Source organism: Anoplopoma fimbria, chromosome 21 (genome assembly GCF_027596085.1).
Source record: "Anoplopoma fimbria isolate UVic2021 breed Golden Eagle Sablefish chromosome 21, Afim_UVic_2022, whole genome shotgun sequence".
In the NCBI taxonomy this organism is placed as follows: domain Eukaryota; kingdom Metazoa; phylum Chordata; class Actinopteri; order Perciformes; family Anoplopomatidae; genus Anoplopoma; species Anoplopoma fimbria.
The window spans coordinates 15,057,238-15,067,237 of NC_072469.1; the positions used below are offsets into that span (position 1 = coordinate 15,057,238).

General features: G+C 41.3%; 1 protein-coding gene across 4 annotated transcripts in view; it reads left to right on the forward strand.

Moving 5' to 3' along the window:
• The window catches only part of ccny (cyclin Y), a 34,455-nt gene that overhangs the window by 8,579 nt on the left and 15,876 nt on the right, over positions 1 to 10,000 (forward strand). The gene's annotated exons all lie outside the window — the stretch shown is intronic.

The window sequence follows — 10,000 nt, forward strand, 5'->3', positions numbered from 1 at the left end:
CTCTACTCCAACCAAGTGAAAGAGACAAGAGTGTTTCTGACCAAAAGCTGACCTGTTTGTGCCTGAACCAGACATTAATTAGTGTTTTTTTTTTTACTTGCCTCATTACCCAATGTCGAAAAAACTCCTCGAGCAAGGCACTTAACCGTAAAAGTGCTCCAGTGGAACCGGAACAGATAAGACTTTGTATTGGGCTTACTATCATAAGACCAGTGGTGTACTGGTGGGATAACAATGATGCTGAAGTTTACATTTTTTCATGAATCATATTACTTTCTCTATTCTTAACAAACACACTGTGTTAGGTAGGTAGTTGTAGTGTATGTTAGTGTCTAATTTCAACATATATTGCAAGCATCTAAAGAGATTTTGAACGAAATGAGGTATTTAAACGTCTTTGCTGCTGTTATTCCAGACCCACAGTGCCGTGCAGCACAGAGTCACACATCCATTCTCATGACATTACATCAGCCCTACAACTGCTGCTGTTGGACCTGCTTGAATACACTGTAGTGTGCGGATGAAGCAGCATACATCATTTTTTTCCTAGAAAAAAATGACCTCCGGCTCTTTGCTTTACCAGTAAATTGCAATTCATAGGGCAAATTGATTAGCTGTGGAGCCCCCCTAAAGGGCAACACTGGAGGCATGCAGCCTATTTATTTATCAAATCATAATATTATTTTACTGTAGACATATAACAGAATTATTTTTTGCTATCATTACACAGGCAAAACTCAAATTGAGAAGCAGGCGTACATTCCCCACCATCAGTAATAGCAGTTTTCATCAGTCTGCTGGCTGTAATCCATACCGGATACTTTTTTCATCAAACATTTGCTTATTTAAACCAGCTTTAGTTTCACGACTGCACAATCACATGATGCTGTCCTATAGAAAAACAAGTTATGTTTGAATAGATCATATCTGATATAGTGGGGGGAGTAGTGCAAGGGTTTGCTGCGGTGTGATTACGGTGCAGTGAATTTCCTTTCACTTTATATATTTTTTAAATCACAAAACTATAGAGAGGTTGATATGAACAGAATCAGTGGACGATAGATTGTTGACAAGTCTAATCTGCTAATCAATCCCATATTCCTTTCATAGTATTGCAGTTAGAATATTGCCATTTGAACTATTAAATGTCTCCATGAACGCAAGTTTGTTTTAGATGTCTGAGCCGGCGGCTAGCAGCTAACGGTGTTGACAGAGCTAACGGTGTTGACCTGAGGGAATCAAATGAAATACTCTGTTGGTATCAGTACCACTCTGAGGGCACTGGTATTGGTACTGGCGTCTTCATTTTTGAAACAAGACCCAGCCAAGGTTACATCTGTCAGTTAATAAAGATACATGATTTAAAGCTTGAAATAGTCACGTGGTCCCATGCTTAGACATTCCTCAACATATTGGAGCAATGCTTGCTTGTTTTTATTCTTTTCCTCACCTGGGTCCTTCTCTTTACTCTTTTCTTTACAGCTCGGTGTGCACACACTCCTTTGATGCTGTTTTACCAACAGTTATTGTCAACACAGTCCTTCACCCCAGAGCAGTGCAGCCGAGCTCTTTCAGCTCTTCCTTTTAATTTGTTTTGCAGAAGTTATGAAAATGAAAGTATCATTCTGCAAACAGCTCTCACTTGTCTTGTTTGTCTCCTTTGTCACCTTTGTCATTTACTCTCTATCGGAAAGGATGACTTTCCTGTCTCTTGCTGGTTGAACGACGATGTGTGACCGTGTTTCATGTAGTGTAAGAAGAAGGCAATGCCATGGACCCTGTACTAGAGCTCTGTGTAGTACAGCGTCGTCACATCGGTACGCCCAATAAGACTCGGCAGCAATTAGTACAGTGTAGTGTACAGGCAGGTGGGAGAGCGTACAGAGAGAGATGGAGCAACAGAGAGGAAGAAAAAGACAGCGAGCCCGGCTGTCTGTCTGTCTTTGCCTTTGATGGGCCTGCCTCTACCATCTGAAGCGTTTCAAGCCTGCGTTGCCTAGTTACAGCGAGCAGAGGATGCAGGGATGGGAGGGGGAGAGAAAGAACTGTCGGTGGGTTTATGGTTCTCAGCTGGGTGCAGAGTAAACGAGTCCTCTCCCTGCACACGCCCTTCCACCCCCCGACCCCTTATGCACTTCTGTGTCTCACTCCTGCTCTCTCTCCGGGGCAAGTTTGACATAATTAAAGCTAGAGCCGCACCATAAGCCAATTAATGGATAAGTCCATCGACAGACAATTTAAATGCCAATAATTAGCTAATCGGTTTAGTAATGACGTTAAACTTAATATCTTTGGATTTTGTAATGCCTTAATGATTAATGATTAATCAACCAAAAAATCTGCAGATTAATGGATAATGAAAATAATCTATGGTTGTATCCCTAATATAACAGCTCTTATCAGATGTACAAGAGATGCAAGAAAGTCAGATTTTATCAGAGCGTCGTGTGACTTGCACCTTCATGATCATGCGCTTTGTGACGGTGGGGTGATGTTCCTGCTCCGCAGAAATGACTTGTTAATTAAACAGTGTTTGCACCGCTGCGTCAGTTCTGAGGACGAAGTTTACAGTCTGTGGCTCCGATTTAATTTTGTGTCTTCACCCATCACGCTAACTCGCCATGTCTTTTTCTGCATTTCAAACAAGCTGTTGTTTCTGTTTTTCTTTTCTGGAAAACACCAGACTCTGGATGTTGAGAACAGCAAATGTAAAAGGCTGATGTGACCTGTAAGTGGAGGCTGAATCACTATACAGAATCAGAAGAGAAAAATATCAGAATCCACATCTAAGTTACTTTAAGTCTCACTGTCATCAGTGTTTGAACAGATGGAAGTGTAATAGCTGAGATGCTGCAATGCCATTACATTAAACTACACTGTTACACTTAAGTGCCTGGAAAAATATACGAGCTACTGCCGGCCTCACTTCATGAAATGTCGATAACAATTTGTGAACGTCATCTTTATGTCCTTGCAACATCATTCATATCCCCTTCTTCGACATGGCTTTCTAGCATATGAGAGAGAGGTTTCTACTGAAACACATTTTTTGCATCTTGTTTTATATGCTCTGTGTGCAGCATTTACAATGTTTTATTTTATTTTTTATTATTATTTCTTTGGGAAGACCTTTCCTTGCTCTGTGTTGTTTCATTTCACCATCACCTAATTACAGCCATCCGTCAGGTGTGTTACTAATCAAAGGCAGTGCTCCACATCAGTATTACATAGCCAGGGAATGTCGCTGTGACAAATCACCGTGATGGATTGTGGGAGTTTTGGGCTGGTCGGATGTCTTAATGTAGCGCTCTCTCTCCACACAAAGCAGTAGCGCCGTACTTTATCGTAGCTCCTCAGAAGGTCTTGGGAGTCCAGGATGTCCTTGGAGCAGGACATGACTGTGTAGGCAGACAGGAGGTGTGGAGTGTGATTGGTAACGTATACATGGAACTTTGACCTTTCGTGGACATACAGTGTTTGTGTGCTTGTATGTATAAGACAGTTGGAGAGGGTACAGACGTCTTAAACTGTTACTTCCTTATAATCTCTGACTTTTCCTGTGTCATGGACATTCTTTTTGAAATGATTTTCCGCATGGCTGTTGATCAGTTTTCTTCACATTCTCGCAGAAATGTGGAAAAACAGTAAAATAAAAAGCCTAAAACTGGCACATCAACACGTCCTACACTTGTTGTCAGAGTGCTGTTTGCTTGTGATCACGCACACATATGCCTCATCTTACAACAAGGTTAAGCGATGGAAGGAAAAAGTCACGGCTTCTATGTTGTACCGCGCGAACACGCCGAAACCAAGAGGTTATGAGAACGACCACACACACACACACACACACACACACACACACGAAGCACGCTTATGTGACTGCGTTCTGCTTAAGTCGTCAGAAAGGGAATATGTTTTCTGTTTAGTTGAAGTGAAAGTTCCCCTACTCATTCCCCTCCATCCACTTGTCCCCTGTGGGCTTTTCTTTGATTAAAAAAAAAAAACTCTCACTCGGATGAGTCGGCAACACTGCACTGGGTTTGGTAGATGTTGTCGATCAATGATTGGAGCTCAGGGGGGGTTAAGCTGTTGGGGAGAGCTGTAATGGTGCTGCTGCTGGGAGATCGCTACATTGTTGTGTGTGTGTGTGTGTGTGTGTGAGGAGAGAGTTAAAAGGAGGGTGAGTCATTAACCATTAGTCTTTCATTCACTTGGTTTCCCATTCACTCCGTCTCTCTAACAATCTCTAACCCCGTCTGTCTTTTCAGATTTAGAAAACTTGAATTTTTGTCAATTCAGAGTTCAGCAAATGAATCAAGCTAATGAAATGTGTGGCGAGGTTTGTTTGATAAAATTGACCTTCACGCTAAAAAAGATTTCCTGACCATAACCACTGGAATGTGAGTAGATTTGATATTACTATTAAAGTGTTTCGCACTCCATAAAAATCGTATCAGTGCAGCGTTAACTCTGGCCCTCTTATCACATCACACACACAGCGGCTGTGTCATTGGTGGTACAGCGGTGAATACCTTTACACGATAGCATTCTTTCACAGAGCGGCAGGGAGTCCATACCTCCTCTGTGCTCTCTCCAAAATATTTATTTTCTTATCCAAGGTGAGAACCACTTAACGCACCGATGCAGATAAACGTCGCGCCTCATTTGACTCACGTAAGTTGGTGCTCTCAGATTTGAAATGTCAACACCACACAACCAGCAGTAATTTGTAGGATGAGTTGGATATTTAGGCAACATTTGTGTCTATTACAGACAACTCTTAACAATTATCTTTTAAATGATTTCTATAATATGAATGAAAGACGTATCACTCAGTCCTCTCGCTGTTCTACATTGGTGTGACTCACTGGGTGAAGCTTCTCTTACCCCACAAACAATCTTTGGCTTTCACATTTTAACCAGTAAACACAAGAGTAGTAGAATTAATATTTATTCATCTGATAAACAATCCTTGTATGGGGGGAATAGCCTCAGCTTTTTATTCCTTTTTAGCTCCCTCCAAACCAACACTGTAGCTGCTTAAAAGAACAGCTCTGGTCGCTGAGTCTTCCTTTGACGCCCCGAAAATCGATCCAAGGTCAGAGTAGAGGCGTTATTGACAAACTCCTGATGCTTTTGGTGCGCGTCCGGCCCTTTAAATCAATAGGTGTGCTTCAAAAAGGTGCGCGTCAGATGCTTTCAGTGCGTTGGCGCCACATGAGGTCAAGATCTGCTCTCTGTCACACATTCACATCCTCTACCTGATTCACTAAAAATGCCCACCGAGCATGCTCAGTTAACGGCCACGTCCTCTCCTTTTCAATGTGTAACTGTCCTTCTTATACACATTACAAGAAACACACACACTTACACAGGAGTGTTATCAGGACCAACTCACGGTATCAAGTGGTGCAGCGGTCATACACTAGAAGAGGGATGAGATTCAAGGTGTGATACAGTAATCAAATGGAGAATGGGCTTAAATTGTTAAAGGTTAAAAATCTGCACAATGACCACAACAGTAGTTTTCACAGCAACCTATGTTGTTATGTTGTGCTGCTTTTGACGGACAGCTCGCCTTTGCTTTGATTCACAAACCTTAATTACACTGACACCATAAGCGTCACACCAACCACAACCATGCAGCACGGTGTTTCTTTTAACGTATCTTATTTTCAATCAGCAGCTACATATTGTGCTCTTTTTTTTTCTCAAACACTCCATTACAAGATGTGCTGTGCACTGCTTATCTTAGCCGTGTGGGCGTATTGTTTGACAGCATGCTGTTGACAGGCGTGCGGTGCCACGCTGTGCCATCTGGATCCCCTCAGGCCGGGCACCTCAGCAAAGCAGCCGAAAACCAGCGAAGGGCTTTTTCTGTCTGGGCCGATGTTGCAACCTGAAGCCACCCTCATGACAGGCTCCTGGGGCCAACAGCTAACCATAATATTACACATATTCCTGTTCATAATGTTAATAACGGCGGTTAAAAGGGGATCAAGTTCCTTTTGTCCTGTCGGTGGTTGCGGTTGGTTGAGGTGCATGTTGGCTTTCTTGGTTCAAAATGAGGCACAGGTGGCAGCTGTGATCTACTGAAACCGGATTGGATTTTTGGAAAAGACAGATCTCTGTGCAGCAAGTGTCGCTGTTACATTTTATTTTATGGAGGAGGACAAATATATTCAACCAACTCTATCTTGTATTTGAATGAATGTTCAATATTAATTTTCTCCTGGAGGAGAGACAGCAATGACTTAGTCAAAAGCTTGTAAGCAAATGACATGGCAGCTAGTCTGGACCAAAGCTAATATACAGTCATTTATTTGGAAAAATGAAAGTAAATAGTTATTACTACTGGCAGTCTTGTGTCTGGGAAATATTGCTCAGATTGTTGCACAAGTTGTCAACATTTAAAAAAACTTTTTCTTTCAAAATGTTGCACTGATTAAATTGCACATCCGATTCCTACCTTTAATGAATGGGTTTGAATAATAACCAAATATATTAATGAAGGCAACCCCTCTGTTCTTAATGGGTAGTATGGAAAAAACCTTGATCATGCCACATGTTATTTTTAACTTATATAATATTTGAATATAATAATGTTTGACCAGATGGGGTTTTAGATTAATCCAGCAAAATACATACCTAACAAATCAAAGTACGTCTTCACATTGATGCAAAAATTCATAAAAAAATATCTGCTCATTGATTTGCAACAATGAACATGAAATAGCTTAAAGCCGAAGTTATATCTTGCACCGACTGGTTGCAACACTCCAGTCCAGTAGGAGGCGTATGCTTCACTGATTTGCCAATGATAATATTAAGATAAAAAAGGTGATGCTGAGAGGTTGTGCAATGAGATCAGCTGTTACACACATTAAATCATTTGTCTATAGAGGTATATATACAAAGACAGCCAAATGGTGTTTAACCTCTAGCAAACAACGCTGTTGTGCATTATTCCAATAGAATGGAGCTTGAATCAGAGGAGAGTTATGGGAAGAGGGGCTACTTTAGTGGCTGTCTTCTTTTGGCTTTGTTCTCCATCTTTCTTTAGGTGTGCTCGTGTCTTTTCTGCATCAATTGTGGAACACATGTTGCCTAAATCCACCCACTGACCTATTCCCTCCACTCTTTGTTCAGCCCACCTCCCTAACAATGTGCAACCGTCATCCCGTACTTCATTTCCTCTCCACTTCCTGAAACGCAGGAAGTTGGAGAGGCTTCCGTCTACCCCGAGGTTGGAGAAAACTGGGGAGGGTGGAACCTCACCAAAGGTCACTGACCTCAGCCATGTAGAGGGACACTCCCTGTTTCTGTGGCCAGTCAGCTTCCTGTGTTGAAAATGCGACATCACCAGGAGTTACGAAAACTTTTTATTTATTTTTTTTTTGCGAGAAATTATAAATGTTATTATCACACAAAGCAATACGTCAGGGATGAAGTTATTTGTAACACATGTTCGTTTGAGTGCGCTGTGCGTGAAACTGCATACGTCACCAACAGTTGAGCGCTGTGTGCAGCATCATTAATCCACCTTCAGCTCTCCTTCTTCCCACACACCCATCTTTTATTCAGCACCGTGTGTCACTTCCTCCTACATCATGGCAGCGTGTGTGTGTGTGTGTGTGCGTGCGTGCATGCGTGTCCTTTGAGGCTCCTCAAGTGGCTCTCGAACACAAAAAGACAGTAGTTCAAAAGACTTGGGACACAATGGCGCGGGCTCGCATGCGTAACCTGCAGTGTGCCGCGAGAGGCCGTGTGATCTGAGGTATGCTCTGTGGTCGTCAGTACATTGTGTGTTTTAATGGTAGATCTAAACTACAGTTTTACATCCACCGTGTTCATTTGCACTGTAGATGGTTGGTTGACCTTTTCTTCTTCACTTCCTCCAATTCTCCCCCATTTCTCCCCAACTCTGCTCTCATCCCTCTCTCTATTTTCATTTTTCACATCCATCTCGACTCTTCCCCTCTCATCTCTATTACCTTTTATCATTTTTTTCTCTCCACCCCCCGTCGCCTCCGCTGTCCTCTCTCTCTCTCTCTCTCTCTCTCTCTCTCTCTCTCTCTCTCTCTCTCTCTCTCTCTCCCATCCATCCATCATGTTTCAAAGCTGTCAATCCCATCACTTCATCTTTCAGCTCTCTTGTCCTCTTCGCTCTCATTATCAGCTTGTCACTCCTCTTCTGTCCCTTCTTTCTCTCAGCATCTGTTTTCTCTTTCTCTCTATTAGTCTGTCTGGGTGTTGGTCCCTTCCTCCTGACCCTTCCTGTTTCACTGACATCATCCGAGAAAAAACCAGGAAGCCGTTGACGGGGGTCACCACCCCACAATGTTCTTTTTGTGTTCGTTAGTTTAGTGTCCTTGCTTGTGTTGAGACTTTTAAGAGGCAATTTTAGTTAATGATCCACCTAGACCGGAATATGGTAATGACCATAACCTCATGTCAACAGATGTTTCATTTAAGGTTGAGCAGGATATTAAATCTCTTCACCAGGCCTCCATAAAATGAAAGCGACCGTGGGGATCTAGAACCAATCAACTGTTCAAACAACAAAGGGCTTTCTGTTTCAATCGCCACCAATTTATTTTTATAATTTAACACAAAACGTTTTTTTTTTGCCTCTGGGGTTTAATTGAGGCAAATAACTAGGTCACAACATTATTATACATATATTCAAATATTTTAGCAGCCGTCTGCCAGGCCGCCAGTGTCGGTAGCTGTAACCACGTCTAAAAAGGGAAAATGGTTGTTTACAGCAAAATTGAAAATAAAAGGAAATCTCTTTTTGTCTCTAAAAACTTTGGATGTGCATTTTTCACTATTTTTTGTCATTGTATATGCTAAACGATTGATCACCTAATACATAAAAATAGCCAATAGAATAAATCATTAATGAAATACAAATTTGTGCAGCACTAAAACAGACTTTGTCAAACACCGGCAGTCACACTCTCTTCAGCCATCAGCCATGTCATGTGACATGTTAAAAAAACATTTCAGAAAGTAACCTAGAAACAAATAGAAAAGGTAACAGGGATGATTAGTCACTTAGGTAATATCTACCAATCTGAACATTCTGATAAAACTAGTGTAAAAATACAAATCGTTATATCAAGTCATTTTATGTGACTTGAAAAATCATGAATTCGTGAATGGAGTTTAGTCACTTTTAATCTGAAAATGGAATGTATGTTTAAATTCATATTAAACGATAGCTAATACAGAATGTCAGTCTTAAATGTGGTTGTCCTATTTTACCTACACATGTTTCCACGTTTAACTCGGTCATTTGGACATCAGTCCAAGTATATGTCTTTTGTACTTGCTCTCATTACTCATGTACCTGCAGCAGTCCGTGTCAGACTCAGACAAGAAATCATACAAACCCGCTGTCACAGTTCACCAGCTCATTGAATGCTCAAAGATCTCTTTCTTGTGATTTATTGCGCTTTCTATTGCCAGCTACCGTCTAATCTGGTGGTTGTTCCTATGTGGTACGTGTTGTGTACAGACAGTGATTTAAAACAAATCTATACCTTTCTGGGGTGTTTGCTTAGCATATCGATTTACAAACCGCCGTTTACACAGCGCCGGTGCTGCAAACTGTCGGCCGACAGATTGTTTTTCCATTCAGTTAAGTCCACTGCAAGAGAGGTGGTTAACCCCTAAAGCCAATCCCACACAGCCAACCTCCACAATGGGGTTTTTAATTCTTCTGGTTAACACGCCATGGCCCTGTGTTCATTGCTTGCGATTCCTAACATACTGATGATTCTGTTGAATATTTTTTTGTCAAAAAGAAATCTTAAGAACTCAGTTACTAAGCAAACAATATGCAAACTCAAAAGGGATTTTTTTTTTGTGCCAGAAGTTTATGTTGGTTGTAAACATTTTTTTTATAATGGTATACAAATCAGTTTGGAATCAAACTCTTTAAATCAAATGTGAATGCTTCCTTTAATATAAATGTTTTGTTTCCCCTTTTTCT